Raw genomic sequence first — 15,746 nt, 5'->3', positions numbered from 1 at the left:
TCGCCCCTTTCTGGAATAGTTTGGACACCACTGCTCTGCTATTTACAACAGTTGGTGGTACCATCCACCAATATCTAACCTACCTGAACACAAAAGGACTGTATTGAAACTTTCCTCGGGGTCATCCTTTAGTGCAGCAGGCATATTAAAACCAAACAACAAAGAAAAATGGATAACTGAAGCAGTGCAGGAAATGCTTATCTATAAACATAATGGAAGTGACTAGCAAAACCCTGGGTTTAATACGTCATGAATTGTTTCAATCAAAATTGGCTTAATCCTAAAACAACCTCAAAACTATGGGCCTTTTACAACTGTCTTGAATCCACCTGGAACAAAAGGATCTGGACTCAAAAAAGCAGCAGGTTTGCTGCTTCTATTACCATCTCTTACAGATTGGTGCCATGCCTTAGGCTCATGCTTTGATCAACCTATCGTTTTTGTTTGTCTGTGTAAAGTTGTGTTGACATCATACATCCAATAGCCTGAAGCACAAAGAAAATGAATGGAACATCAGTCATGACAAAGCACAAGCGCACAACTGCCATTTCTCAACTATAATCCCCTTTCCACTGCAGCGCAGTAACAAAACAAGAAATGAATGGAAAAAGAAGGAAGGAAGATGGTTCGAGGGCATGTGAAATGAAACAACATCAGAGAGAAGAAGTACAATCATGGAGTGGAAGCAGAATTAGGAGGAGGGGTATGTAATATGGACAGAAAATTATATCTTGATATTTTTGTGACTTTCACAATAAAGACGCTTCATCCCTGTATTGATTATCGGGGTCTCAATGATAAGATAATATAAACTTTATTGATCTCACATGTTACATCAGCTCTTAAAAACACACAAGATGGGTGAAAGTAGGGGAAAATGTTCATCAAACAGCATGCAAGGATAAGCAATAATAATAATACTTGTAACAGTACAAGACATACGAAATGAGGTAGAAATAGAAATAGAATATGTATGCATAACATATAGATAGATAGATAGATAGATAGATAGATAGATAGATAGATAGATAGATAGATAGATAGATAGATAGATAGATAGATAGATAGATAGATAGATAGATAGATAGATAGATAGATAGATAGATAGATAGATAGATAGATAGATAGATAGACAGATAGACAGACAGACATACATACATACTTGCACATGATTTGTGGACATATTAATATTGCACGTGATTTGTGGACATATTATTGCATGTGGTTATTTCACAGTGTTATTGTACAGTCTGACAGCAGCAGGGAGGTACAGTAGTGTTCAGAATAATAGTAGTGCTATGTGACTAAAAAGATTAATCCAGGTTTTGAGTATATTTGTTATATGGGAAACAAGGTACCAGTAGATTCAGTAGATTCTCACAAATCCAACAAGACCAAGCATTCATGATATGCACACTCTTACGGCTATGAAATTGGGTTATTAGTAAAAAAAAAAAAAAAAAAGTAGAAAAGGGGGTGTTCACAATAACAGTAGCATCTGCTGTTACGCTACAAACCCAAAACTATTATTATATATTATATATACCAGTGCTTCTCAAACCTTTTTTGCCATGCCCCCCTTTGGGCGGAAAAAATAGTCCATGCCCCGCCTGCAAATTCAGGGCTTATATAAAACAGCAACTTTAATACTCTTTTCAAATAAACTTATTTTTATTGTGTCACCAAACTGAAAAAGTGCTTTTAGATAGCAATAAAACTTCATATAACTTAAAGATAGATAACATGTAGATAACATGTAACTTACATTAATAATATTGCATAACAAGGTGTGCAACAATGGTCTGAACACAATAACAATTTGTAATATTATTGCAACATAAAGTGCCTACAACATCTGTGCACCTTCAATCTCAGTGACTACAGTGGGCCTGTTTTCCACTGCAGATAGCATCAAATCTGGGCTCAATACATGACAAAGCCACTCTAAGTTCATGCTCAATGTTAAGAGTTGTCCTGTACTTGGTTCTTATGCAGGCAACAGCTGAGAATCCAGCCTCACAGAGGTATGAAGTGGCAAAAGGAAGGAGAATATTTAAGGCCCATTCAGCAATGGCTTGGTACTGATTTGCCACCTCAATCCAAAACTCAGTCAGTGTCTGTGTTGTGAACTTCAGCCTGAAGCTCGAGTCAGTGGTCAAATCAATGAACTGCTCTTCTTCATTACATTGTAGGCCAGTGGGTGGTTGTGCTTGAAAAGGATTTCTCACCCAGTCATAGTGAGCACAGTCATCTGGGAAATATTTTTGGAAAAAATCCCCATGAGAAGAGATATGACCCTTGAAACAGTTCATAACTGGTGTAGCATCCAGGTGGTAGCTTTCTACAAACTCACTTAGGTTCTCAAATGAGTCAATGTTTCCCCTTTCAATGCATTTTCCCCACATCTCCAGCTTTCTTTAAAAGCTGTTAATTCTGTCTGCCAGGTGAGGGAGATGCTTCTCTTTGCCTTGTAGCTGCAGATTTAAGTCATTTAACGTTGCAAAAATGTCACTGAGATATGCCAGTTTCATTACAAACTGCTCATCTTTAAACTTTGATGCAAGGTCAAACATGTGCTGCTCTTCCATGAAAGTCCGAATTTCTTCTCTCAGTTCAAACACTCGAGACAACACTTTGCCTCGGGAGAGCCAGCAGGACTCACTGTGAAACAACACGGCTGAGAGTCCCGCCCCCATCTCTTCACAAATCAAATCAATTTTATTTATATAGCGCCAAATCACAACAACAGTTGCCCCAAGGCACTTTATATTGCAAGGCAAAAGCCATACAATAATTACAGAAAAACCCCAATGGTCAAAACGACCCCCTGTGAGCAAGCACTTGGCTACAGTGGGAAGGAAAAACTCCCTTTTAACAGGAAGAAACCTCCAGCAGAACCCAGCTCAGGGAGGGGCAGTCTTCTGCTGGGACTGGTTGGGGCTGAGGGAGAGAACCAGGAAAAGACATGCTGTGGAGGGGAGCAGAGATCGATCACTAATGATTAAATGCAGAGTGTGGCATACAGAGCAAAAAGAGAAAGAAACAGTGCATCATGGAACCCCCCAACAGTCTAAGTCTATAGCAGCATAACTAAGAGATGGTTCAGGGTCACCTGATCCAGCCCTAACTATAAGCTTTAGCAAAAAGGAAAGTTTTAAGCCTAATCTTAAAGTAGAGAGGGTGTCTGTCTCCCTGATCCGAATTGGGAGCTGGTTCCACAGGAGAGGAGCCTGAAAGCTGAAGGCTCTGCCTCCATTCTACTCTAAAAACCTAGGAACTACAAGTAACCCTGCCGTCTGAGAGCGAAGCGCTCTATTGGGGTGATATGGTACTACGAGGTCCCTAAGATAAGATGGGACCTGATTATTCAAAACCTTATAAGTAAGAAGAAGAATTTTAAATTCTATTCTAGAATTAACAGAAGCCAATGAAGAGAGGCCAATATGGGTGAGATATGCTCTCTCCTTTTAGTCCCCGTCAGTACTCTAGCTGCAGCATTTTGAATTAACTGAAGGCTTTTCAGGGAACTTTTAGGACAACCTGATAATAATGAATTACAATAGTCCAGCCTAGAGGAAATAAATGCATGAATTAGTTTTTCAGCATCACTCTGAGACAAGACCTTTCTAATTTTAGAGATATTGCGCAAATGTAAAAAAGCAGTCCTACATATTTGCTTAATATGCGCATTGAAGGACATATCCTGATCAAAAATGACTAAGATTTCTCACATTTCTCACAGTATTACTAGAGGTCATGGTAATGCCATCCAGAGTAAGGATCTGGTTAGACACCGTGTTTCTAAGATTTGTGGGGCCAAGTACAATAACTTCAGTTTTATCTGAATTTAAAAGCAGGAAATTAGAAGTCATCCATGTCTTTATGTCTGTAAGACATTCCTGCAGTTTAACTAATTGGTGTGTGTCCTCTGGCTTCATGGATAGATAAAGCTTGGTATAATCTGCGTAACAATGAAAATTTAAGCAATGCTTTCTAATAATACTGCCTAAGGGAAGCATGTATAAAGTGAATAAAATTGGTCCTAGCACAGAACCTTGAGGAACTCCATAACTGACCTTAGTCTGTGAAGAAGACTCCCCATTTACATGAACAAATTGTAATCTATTAGATAAATATGATTCAAACCACCGCAGCGCAGTGCCTTTAATACTGTTTCTGTACTATGATGAATTCTGAAACCTGACTGAAACTCTCAAAGAGACCATTCCTCTGCAGATGATCAGTTAGCGGTTTTACAAATACCCTTTCAAGAATTTTGAGAGAAAAGGAAGGTTGGAGATTGGCCTATAATTAGCTAAGATAGCTGGGTCAAGTGATGGCTTTTAAGTAATGGTTAATTATTGCCACCTTAAAAGCCTGAGGTACATAGCCAACTAATAAAGATAGATTGATCATATTTAAGATTGAAGCATTAATTAATGTTAGGGCTTCCTTGAGCAGCCCGGTAGGAATGGGGTCTAACAGACATGTTGATGGGTTTGGAGGAAGTGACTAATGAAAATAACTCAGACAGAACAATCGGAGAGAAAGAGATCTAACCAAATACCAGCATTACTGAAAGCAGCCAAAGATAACGATATGTCTTTGGGATGGTTATGAGTAATTTTTTCTCTAATTGTTAAAATTTTATTAGCAAAGAAAGTTATGAAGTCATTACTAGTTAAAGTTAAAGGAATACTCGGCTCAATAGAGCTCTGACTCTTTGTCAGCCTGGCTACAGTGCACAAAAGAAACCTGGGGTTGTTCTTATTTTCTTCAATTAGTGATGAGTAGTAAGATGTCCTAGCTTTACGGAGGGCTTTTTTATAGAGCAACAGACTCTTTTTCCAGGCTAAGTGAAGATCTTCTAAATTAGTGAGACACCATTTCCTCTCCAACTTACAGGTTATCTGCTTTAAGCTGCGAGTTTGTGAGTTATACCACGGAGTCAGGCACTTCTGACTTAAGGCTCTCTTTTTCAGAGGAGCTACAGCATCCAAAGTTGTGCTCAATGAGGATGTAAAACTATTGACGAGATAATCTATCTCACTCACAGAGTTTAGGTAGCTACTCTGCACTGTGTTGGTATATGGCATAGGAGAACATAAAGAAGGAATCATATCCTTAAATCTAGTTACAGCGCTTTCCGAAAGACTTCTACTGTAATGAAACTTATTCCCCACTGCTGGGTAGTCCATTAAAGTAAATGTAAATGTTATTAAGAAATGATCAGACAGATGGGGGTTTTTAGGGAATACTGTTAATTCTTCAATTTCCATACCATAAATCAAAACAAGATCTAAAGTATGATTAAAGTGGTGGGTGGACTCATTTACATTTTGAGCAAAGCCAAGTGAGTCTAATAATAGATTAAATGCAGTGTTGAGGATGTCATTCTCAGCATCTATGTGGATGCTATAATCGCCCACTATAATTATCTTATCTGAGCTAAGCACTAAGTCAGACAAAAGGTCTGAAAATTCACAGAGAAACTCACAGTAAACGACCAGTGTGACGATAGATAACAACAAATAAACTGGTTTTTGGGACTTCCAATTTGGATGGACAAGACTAAGAGTCAAGCTTTCAAATGAATTAATGCTCTGTCTGGGTTTTTGATTAATTAATAAGCTGGAGTGGAAGATTGCTGCTAATCCTCCCCCTCGGCCCGTGCTATGAGCATTCTGACAGTTAGTGTGACTCGGGGGTGTTGACTCATTTAAACTAACATATTCATCCTGCTGTAACCAGGTTTCTGTAAGGCAGAATAAATCAATATGTTGATCAATTATTATATCATTTACTAACAGGGACTTAGAAGAGAGAGACCTAATGTTAATAAACCACATTTAATGTTTTAGTCTGTGGGGCAGTTGAAGGTGCTATATTATTTTTTCTTTTGATTTTTATGCTTAAATAGATTTTTACTGGTTGTTGGTGTCTGGGAGCAGGCACCGTCTCTACGGGGATGGGGTATGGGGGGATGGCAGGGAGAGAGAAGCTGCAGAGAGGTGTGTAAGACTACAACTCTGCTTCCTGGGTCCCACCCTGGGTAGTCCGGTTTGGAGGGTTTAATAAAATTGGCAGATTTCTAGATATGAGAGCTGCTCCATCCACAACGTGGGATGGATGCCGTCTCTCCTAACAAGACCAGGTTTTCCCCCAGAAGCTTTGCCAATTATCTATGAAGCCCACCTCATTTTTTGGACACCACTCAGACAGCCAGCAATTCAAGGAGAACATGCGGCTAAACATGTCACTCCCGGTCCGATTGGGGATGGGGCCCAGAGAAAACTACAGAGTCCGACATTGTTTTAGCAAAGGTACACACCGATTCGATATTAGTTTTTAGTGACCTCCATTGGCGTAACCAGGTGTCATTACTGCCGACGTGAATTACAATCTTACCAAATTTACGCTTAGCCTTAGCCAGCAGTTTCAAATTTCCTTCAATGTCGCCCTGCTCTGGCCCCCGGAAGACAATTGGACTATGGTTGCTGGTGTCGCTAACTTCACATTTCTCAAAACAGAGTCGCAATAACCAGAGTGGGAAAACCGTTTAGAGATGTGGAACTGGTTGGTGGGTGTCCAGGGGGCTTGTGTTTAGGACTACGCTTTCTCCTCACAGTCACCCAGCCGGCCTGCTTTCCCGGCTGCTCGGGATCCGCTGGGGGGCAGCTAACGGCGGCTAAGCTACCTTGGTCCGCACGGACTACAGGGGCCTGGCTAGCTGTAGCATTTCCAAGGTTGCGGAGCCGAGTCTCCAATTCGCCCAGCCTGGCCTCCAAAGCTACGAATAAGCTACACTGTTTACAACGTACATTACTGCTAAAGGACGGCGAGGAATAACTAAAACATTTCACACCCAGAGCAGAGAAGTGCGGGAGAGACAGGAGAAGCCGCCAGCTAAACTGGCTAAGAGCTAGTACCTGCGGTTAGCTGGCGGATTCCTAAAAACACACAAAGTGAATAATGTGTAAATAATTTAGAGGTGATTTAGCAGAGGGAGTGCTTTAGTTAAGGCACGTGAAGCATACACTGTGAAATAAATCGTTATCTAGTTATCTAGATCAATGTAACTACGCAGATTAAACAGCTAACGATACAGCAAACACCGCTGTGCCCAGAACAGGAAGTGATACATACCACAGTGAGAGCCAACCACCAGTAGAGGTCAGTAGAGAATCCACCAAGGGACCAAGAGTGCAGAGAAACATGCGTGCTTTTAGGGGTCTTGTTTGATGACGTTAACTGTGGTCACAACATCAGATAACACCTCCGTTAATTCACGGCTCAGTTGCTTGATGCAAGTGCCTCTCAATGTATTATACAGTGCGTCACACTGTGCGTTTGGTGCCACTCGGCGTATCAGTGCCTGCAGCCCCGATTGTGTCGCCTGCCATCGCCCTTTGCTCCATCTGGGCAGATTCTGAGCAGTTCTCCCATTTTATGTTGTGTTTCGTCAAATAGTCATTTATTGATTTGAAATATTTCGTCAGCTGTGGCCTGTTTGTTAGGTGTTTACAAACAGTAAATCCTCATTCAGGGAGGCTAGCGTGAGAAAGCAAACATAGCGCATGAGAAGGCAGTCTTTATATTTACTGTGGGCTTAGTCCACTTGTAAAGCATAACGGGACTGTCTCACTTTCTCTGTTAGCTGCTCCTCCAAATCATGTGAAATGTCACGTATGCACCTGCTAATCGTGTCATTAGACAGGGGAATGGACCTCAGTTTCAGAGCGCTTTTCTCGTCTATCATAGCAGAGACCATATCTATAGCTGCGGGGAGAATGAGCTCTTCTGCAATCGTGTGTGGTTTCTTGCAGACAGCGATTCTGTAAGCAACTTTATATGATGCTAGTTGTGCCGCGTTGTTAGTTGAAGCTACTTTGGTAAAGGTCATGTGCTGCTTGTTGCAGTCTTCTAGTTTCCTTTGGAAAAACTCGAGCGGCTTGTTGACATGGGAAGGATGTGTTGATTCTGTGTCTTCTTAACTTACACGGTTTCAAACTGTCCGCTGCAAGTGTTTCCAGACAAAGCACACACAATGGTCTCTCTTCTTCTCCGACGAGTCTTGAAGTAAATCCGAGAGCAAGATATGTTTTATCATACTTCCATGACTTAGTCTTTGATGAAGGTATGCTGTTTTCAGCGTCTGTTGTCTTTCGCTTTGCTCCTCCTCTGCATGTCTCCATCATGAGCCCCCTCCCTGCCTGCAGCGTGGTGCAACCATGGAAGCGCGGTAGTTTTGGGTGTGCTCTAAAAACGGGTCCGTGTTGCTGCACCGTTCAACATTTCTGTTCCGCACATTTTTGCAGTGCATTTCCAGTCCGTTTACGCGCCCCATCGATGCCTCTCCGCGCCCCCCCAAACGGCGCGTCCCACACTTTGAGAAGTTCTGATATATACTATATACTATTAAACTAACTTTTTTAGCAATCCTGTAAATCACTAACTAGTATTTAGTTGTATAACCACAGTTTTCATGATTTCTTCACATCTGCGAGGCATTTATTTTGTTGGTTTGGAACCAAGATTTGCCTCGTTTACTAGTGTGCTTGGGGTCATTGTCTTGTTGAAACACCATTTCAGGCATGTCCTCTCAGCATAAGGCAACATGGACCTCTCAAGTATTTTGACATATCCAACTGATCCATGATACCTGGTATTCGATATACAAGGTCTGTTAGAAAAGTATCCGACCTTTTTTATTTTTTTCAAAAACCTGAGGATTTGAATCGTGTGCTTGCATGAGCCAACTTTGAACCTTTGTGCGCATGCGTGAGTTTTTTCACGGCTGTCGATTGCGTCATTTGCTTGTAAGCAGCCTTTGTGTGAGGATGGGTGTTGTCTCTCGTCGTTTTTTCTTTGCAAGGAATTCAGAGTTTGGGGGTCGTCTCACAAACCTGTCTGTGGCCCTTGGACCCAAAAAAGAACAATTTTACTCTCATCAGTCCACAAAATATTCCTCCATTTCTCTTTAGGCCAGTTGATGTGTTCTTTGGCAAATTGTAACCTCTTCTGCACGTCTTTTATTTAAACAGAGGGACTTTGCAGGGGATTCTTGCAAATAAATTAGCTTCACACAGGTGTCTTCTGTCACAGCACATACAGTAACTCCAGACTGTCTTTGATCATCCTGGAGCTGATCAATTGGTGAGCCTTTGCCATTCTGGTTATTCTTCTATCCATTTTGATGGTTGTTTTCCGTTTTCATCCACGCGTCTCTGGTTTTTTGTCCATTTTAAAGCATTGGAGATCACTGTAGATGAACAGCCTATAGTAAGTAAGTTTTCCCCTCTCCAATCAACTTTTTAATCAAACTACGCTGTTCTTCTGAACAATGTCTTGAACGTCCCATTTTCCTCAGTCTTTCAAAGAGAAAAGCATGTTCAACAGGTGCCGGCTTCATCCTTAAATAGGGGACACCTGATTCACACCTGTTTGTTCCACAAATTGACGAACTCACTGACTCAATGCCACACTACTATTATTGTGAACACTCCTTTTTCTACATTTTTTACTAATAGCCCAATTTCATAGCCTTAAGAGTGTGAATATCATGAATGCTTGGTCTTGTTGGATTTGTGAGAATCTACTGAATCTACTGGTACTACAGTAACCATGTAACTACACTACACTACAATTATTCTGAACACTACTGTACGACCTGTTGTATCGTTCCTTCTTGCACTGAGGGTGCCTCAGCCTCTCACTGAACGAGCTGTTCAGCTCCACTACAGTCCGGTGCAGAGGGTGAGAGGAGCTGTCCATGATGGATTTGAACTTGGCTAACACCCTCCTCTCAGCCACCTCCTCCAGAGACTCCAGAGGACAGCCCAGGACAGAGCTGGACTTCCTGACCAGCTTATTCAGTCTCTTTTTCTCCCGCTCTGTGCTGCCTGGGGCCCAACAGACGACAGCATAGAGGAGAGCAGAGGCTACAACAGACTCGTAGAAGGTCTTAAGCAGAGGCCTGCTCACTCCAAAGGATCTCAGTCTCCTCAGGAGGTGGAGGCGACTCGGGCCTTTTTTGTACAGGGCGTCGGTGTTGTGAGTCCAGTCCAGTTTGCTGTCTGGTGATATCACGGTAAAAAACAGATATCCCACTGCCACTTATTTCCTCTGCCTTCGAGTTGTTCACCAAGTTGGATTTAAGGAACGCGTACCACCTGGGTCGTATTCGTGCAGGAGATGAGCGGAAGACGGCCTTCAATACACCATCCGGCCACTATAAATATTTAGTAATGCCGTTCGGACTGACTAACAGACCTGCAGTGTTTCAAAACCTAGTTAATGATGTACTATGTGCGTACCTCAATAAGTGTGTCTTTGTGTACCTAGATGACATCCTCATATATTCACCTGATCTGGAGACTTACCTACAGCAAGTCCGGGCAGTTCTACAGACACTGTTACAAAACTGTTTATTAGTTAAAGCAGAAAAATGTGAGTTCCACTGCTCCACTGTATCTTTCTTGGTGTTTGTGATTTCGGTGGGGGAGTTTCAGATGGACCCGGCTAAAGTTACAGCGGTTCGAGACTGGAAGGTCCCTACCTGTCACAAAGAAGTCCAGAGATTCCTTGATTTTGCTAATTTATATCGTAAATTCATCTGTAATTTCAGTACCATCGCAGCTCATCTGCAGGAAATAACCTCCTCCCTTCGGTCTTTTATTTGGACCCGGGAGTATGAGGAGGCATTTCGGAACCTAAAACATCGCTTTACAACGGCCCCCGTGTGCTCCTTCCTGACACTGCCGCAGCATTTCATGGTTGAAGTCGATGCATCGGACATTGGTATCGGGACAATCCTCTCTCAAACTAAACCTGGTGACAATAAACTTCATCCCTGTGCTTTCCTGTCCACAAAATTCACGGCGGCTGAGCGGAATTACACCATAGAAGACCGCGAACTGCTGGCAGTGAAAGTGGCCTTGGAGGAGTGGTGCCACTGGCTGGAGGGGGCACAGTTGCCTTTTTTAGTCTGGACACACCACAAAAACTTAGCATACTGTAAATTTGTACGGCTAAATGGCTCGACGCCTGTCACGCCGATGAGCCATATTCTATAGCAGGTTCAATTTTGTGCTGTCATACTGCCCGGGAACTAAAAACGGGAAACAAGACGCGCTGTCCCGTCTTGGGGACACCTCCGTTTCCACCTCAACTCTGGTAACCATACTTCCAGAGACATGCTTCATCAAAGCTCTCATGTGGAATATAGAGGCCAAAGTTCAGTCGATGCAAGGGAACACTCCAGTTCCGCCTGAATGCCTCGCAGGCAAGTTGTTCGTGCCGGTCTCTCTTAGGGGGGAGGTTATCCGCTGGTGTCAATGATAGCCGTTTTTCTTGTCTGGGCATACGACGGACTATGTTTGTGTTCATTTTGTTTGTTTGTTTTAAAGCTTTGAATGGAAATGGTCCCTCAATACATCACTGACCTCCTACCAATTACTCTCCGTGCGGTGCTCTGAGGTCTGAGGGCCATTTCCAGCTCTTGGTACCAAGACGAGACTTAAACCAGGGGGAGACAGGGTTTCTCTGTGGCTGGCCCCAGACTTTGGAACGCTCTGCCCTCCATGTCTGAACAGCCCCCACAGTGGAGTGTTTTTAAGTCTCGTCTGAAGACCCACTTTATTCTCGTGGTTTTTAACACTGAGTTGTGTGGTCCTCTGTTTTATTGGTTTTGTTTTTATTTTGGTAGATTTTGATTGGTTTTATCTTTGTATGCTGTATGTATTTATTTATCTTGCACATTTAGTTATTTTATTGTTAATTTTCTTATTTTTAATTTAGTTCTTGACTACTGGGGTTTATCTATCGTGATTCTATTGTACACTCACCAAAAATAAACGCAACACTTTTGGTTTTGCTCCCATTTTGTATGAGATGAACTCAACGATCTAAAACTTTTTCCACATACACAATATCACCATTTCCTCAAATATTGTTCACAAACCAGTCTAAATCTGTGATAGGTGAGCACTTAACCTTTGCTGAGATAATCCCTCCCACCTCACAGGTGTGCCATATCAGATGCTGATTAGACCACCATGATTAGTGCACAGGTGTGCCTAGACTGCCCACAATAAAAGGCCACTCTGAAAGGTGCAGTTTTATCACACAGCACAATGCCACAGATGTCGCAAGATTTGAGGGAGAGTGCAATTGGCATGCTGACAGCAGGAATGTCACCAGAGCTGTTGCTCATGTATTGAAGTTCATTTCTCTACCATAAGCCGTCTCCAAAGGCTGTTTCAGAGAATGTGGCAGTACATCCAACCAGCCTCACAACCGCAGACCACGTGTACACCACACCAGCCCAGGACTTCCACATCCAGCATGTTCACCTCCAAGATCGTCTAGAGACCAGCCACTCGGACAGCTGCTGAAACAATCGGTTTGCATAACCAAAGAATTTCTGCACAAACTGTCAGAAACCGTCTCAGGGAAGCTCATCTGCATGCTCGTCGTCCTCATCGGGGTCTCGACCTAAATCCAGTTCGTCGTCGTAACCGACTTGAGTGGGCAAATGCTCACATTCGCTGACAGTTGGCACGTTGGAGAGGTGTTCTCTTCACGGATGAATCCCGGTTCACACTGTTCAGGGCAGATGGCAGACAGCATGTGTGGCGTCGTGTGGGTGAGCGGTTTTCTGATGTCAATGTGGTGGATCGAGTGGCCCATGGTGGCGGTGGGGTTATGGTATGGGCAGGCGTCTGTTATGAACGAAGAACACAGGTGCATTTTATTGATGGCATTTTGAATGCACAGAGATACCGTGACGAGATCCTGAGGCCCATTGTTGTGCCATACATCCAAGAACATCACCTCATGTTGCAGCAGGATAATGCACGGCCCCATGTTGCAAGGATCTCTACACAATTCTTGGAAGCTGAAAATGTCCCAGTTCTTGCATGGCCAGCATACTCACCGGACATGTCACCCATTGAGCATGTTTGGGATGCTCTGGACCGGTGTATACGACAGCATGTACCAGTTCCTGCCAATATCCAGCAACTTCACAAAGCCACTGAAGAGGAGTGGACCAACATTCCACAGGCCACAATTGACAACCTGATCAACTCTATGCGAAGGAGATGTGTTGCACTGCATGAAGCAAATGGTGGTCACACCAGATACTGACTGGTATCCCCCCCCAATAAAACAAAACTGCACCTTTCAGAGTGGCCTTTTATTGTGGGCAGTCTAAGGCACACCTGTGCATTAATCATGGTGTCTAATCAGCATCTTGATATGGCACACCTGTGAGGTGGGATGGATTATCTCAGCAAAGGAGAAGTGCTCACTATCACAGATTTAGACTGGTTTGTGAACAGTAATTGAGGGAAATGGTGATATTGTGTATGTGGAAAAAGTTTTAGATCTTTGAGTTCATCTCATACAAAATGGGAGCAAAACCAAAAGTGTTGCGTTTATATTTTTGTTGAGTGTATGTGCAGCACTTTAGAACATTTTTGTTGTTAAATGTGCTATATAAATAAAGTGGATTGGATTGGATTAATGCAGAGATTTTGGTGGCCTACATGTTGTCGGATTGTAAAGGAGTATGTTAACGCTTGTACTGTTTGTGGCCATGCATAAAACATCTACACGCCCAACTGCGCGTGCACTTCTGCCTCTGCCTGTTCGGTTGCTGCAGACCGTAGACGGTCAGCGGCACCCTCCTACGCCCCTGGGTCGCGGGTTTGGCTGTCCACTCGGCACCTGTCAAGCCACCGATGGATTGGAAGGGGTATGCCGCGGAAAATGGCTCCCAGGTTTGTGGGCCCATGTCCCCGTTACCAAAATCATTAACCCTGTTTCTATCCTCTCTGTCTCACAATGTCCATGAAAATACACCCTACATTTCATGTCAGCTAAATGAAGCCCGTTCTGTCTAGCACGATGTGCCTCCTGCCGGTCCCCGGCCAACCGCCTGGCTGTGGGACGCTGTTTTTAAGGGTGCGGCGCCTCTCGCTTCCCGCGGCGGGGTCGTGGGGTTCAGTATTTGGTGGTTGGAAGAGTTATGGCCCAGAGGACGGTTTGTCCTGGACCCCGGTCTCGTTCGTGCCTTTCATGCTGCTAATCCTGCTGCTCCTGGGCCGTAGGGAGCCGGCCTTGGGGGGGTACTGTCAGGATTTGGACTTTGTGTGTGGGTTGGTTGGATTGCTTTTGTATCTGTCTGTCTCTTGCACTGCTTGCTGCTTGTGTATTCTCTGTCACTGCTCTCTCTTGCTCCTCTCCTTCTCTTGGTTTGGCATGTGGGGTGTTTCCCTCTGTGCTGGCCACGCCCTGTCTGTGAAGTTTCAATCACACCTGTCCCTGATTTGCTGCTCATTACCTGGGGCGTTATAAGCCTCACTGTGTGCCTTGTGCCTCTTTCTAGCTCTGTTTCTCGTGTTTGTTGCCTTGACTGCCTCATCTTGTTTTTGACTTACCTGCTTGTGTAAAACGGACCATGCCCTTGCCTGGTGATTGTGTTACTACTGCTCTTTTTAGACTACCTTTTTGTGTACCGACCCCTGCTTTCAAATCAAATAAAACGGCACTATTATACAGAGCTGTTTGTCCGCATCTTGCATTGTGTCCTGCCTGCTCTGCCAGTAGAACCTGATACAAAACATTGTATCAAAGTAGCTTTCCCGATTTAATCTATCGCCACTTTGGGTCAATCTGAGGATAAATTGTGGCGAGTCTGGATTTGTGTAGGTGTGTCCGATAAACCACTTTAATTTAATAAGAGAATGTCTTGAGTAGATTGAAAATGAATGAATGCTCCTCAAAGCGTCAACCCAATCCTGACTCCATCCATCATCCCATCCACTTTTTCTTCCACTTTATCCGGAGTCGGGTCCGGGGCAGTACTCAAGCAAGCCGCCCAGACCTCCCGATCCACACCACGTCCCCCAGCTCCTCCAGGGCGAACCCCAGGCGTTCCCAAGCCAGCCGAGAGATGTAGTCCCCTCCAGCGTGTCCTGGTCTTCCCCGGACCCCTCCTCCCGTGGGACATGCCCGGAAACACCTCTCCAGCGAGTCGTCCAGGGGACATCCGGAAAAGATGCCTGAGCCATCTCAACTGGCTCCTTTCGATGTGGAGGAGCAGCGGCTCGACTCTAAGCTCCTCACCCTATCTCTAAGGGAGCGCCCAGCCACCCTGCGGAGGAAACTCATCCTCGGCCACTTGTACTCGCGATCTCGTTCTTTCTTTCCGGTCATGAGCCAAATCTCATGACCATAGGTATGATCGGAACTAGATCGATCGGTAAGTCGGAGCTTTGCGCCCGCCACGTCAGCTCTCGATCATTCACCCCGCCGGTCCAATACAGCGATCGCATCACTGCAGATGCTGCACCGATCCGTCTTGTCGATCTCACACTCCATCCGACCCTCACATCGTGAACAGACCCAGAGATACTTAAACTCCTTCACTTGAGGCAAGGACACTCCACCGACCTGAAGAGGCAAAGCACCTTTAAATGGTCGAGAACCATGCCTCGGACTTTGGAGGTGCTGATTTTCATCCCAGGACGCTTCACACTACGGCTGCAAACCGCCCCAGTGCACACTGAAGGTCCTAATTTGATGAAGCCAACAGAACCACATGTCCGCAAACAGCAGAGACGATTCTCTGGTTCCCAAACCAGACCCCCTCTACAACCCTGGCTTCGCCTAGAAATTCTGTCCATACAAAATAATAAACAGAACCGGTGACAAAGGGCAGCCTGGCGGACGCCAACGTG

General features: G+C 44.1%; 1 protein-coding gene across 1 annotated transcript in view; it reads right to left on the bottom strand.

Annotated features, from left to right (window-relative positions):
* Nucleotides 1–15,746, bottom strand: part of gbf1 (golgi brefeldin A resistant guanine nucleotide exchange factor 1) — a 580,908-nt gene that overhangs the window by 66,766 nt on the left and 498,396 nt on the right.

Source organism: Thalassophryne amazonica, chromosome 13 (genome assembly GCF_902500255.1).
Source record: "Thalassophryne amazonica chromosome 13, fThaAma1.1, whole genome shotgun sequence".
Classification (NCBI taxonomy): domain Eukaryota; kingdom Metazoa; phylum Chordata; class Actinopteri; order Batrachoidiformes; family Batrachoididae; genus Thalassophryne; species Thalassophryne amazonica.
The sequence above is the reverse complement of the archived record's forward strand: the minus strand, read 5'-3'. Positions and strand labels throughout refer to the sequence as shown.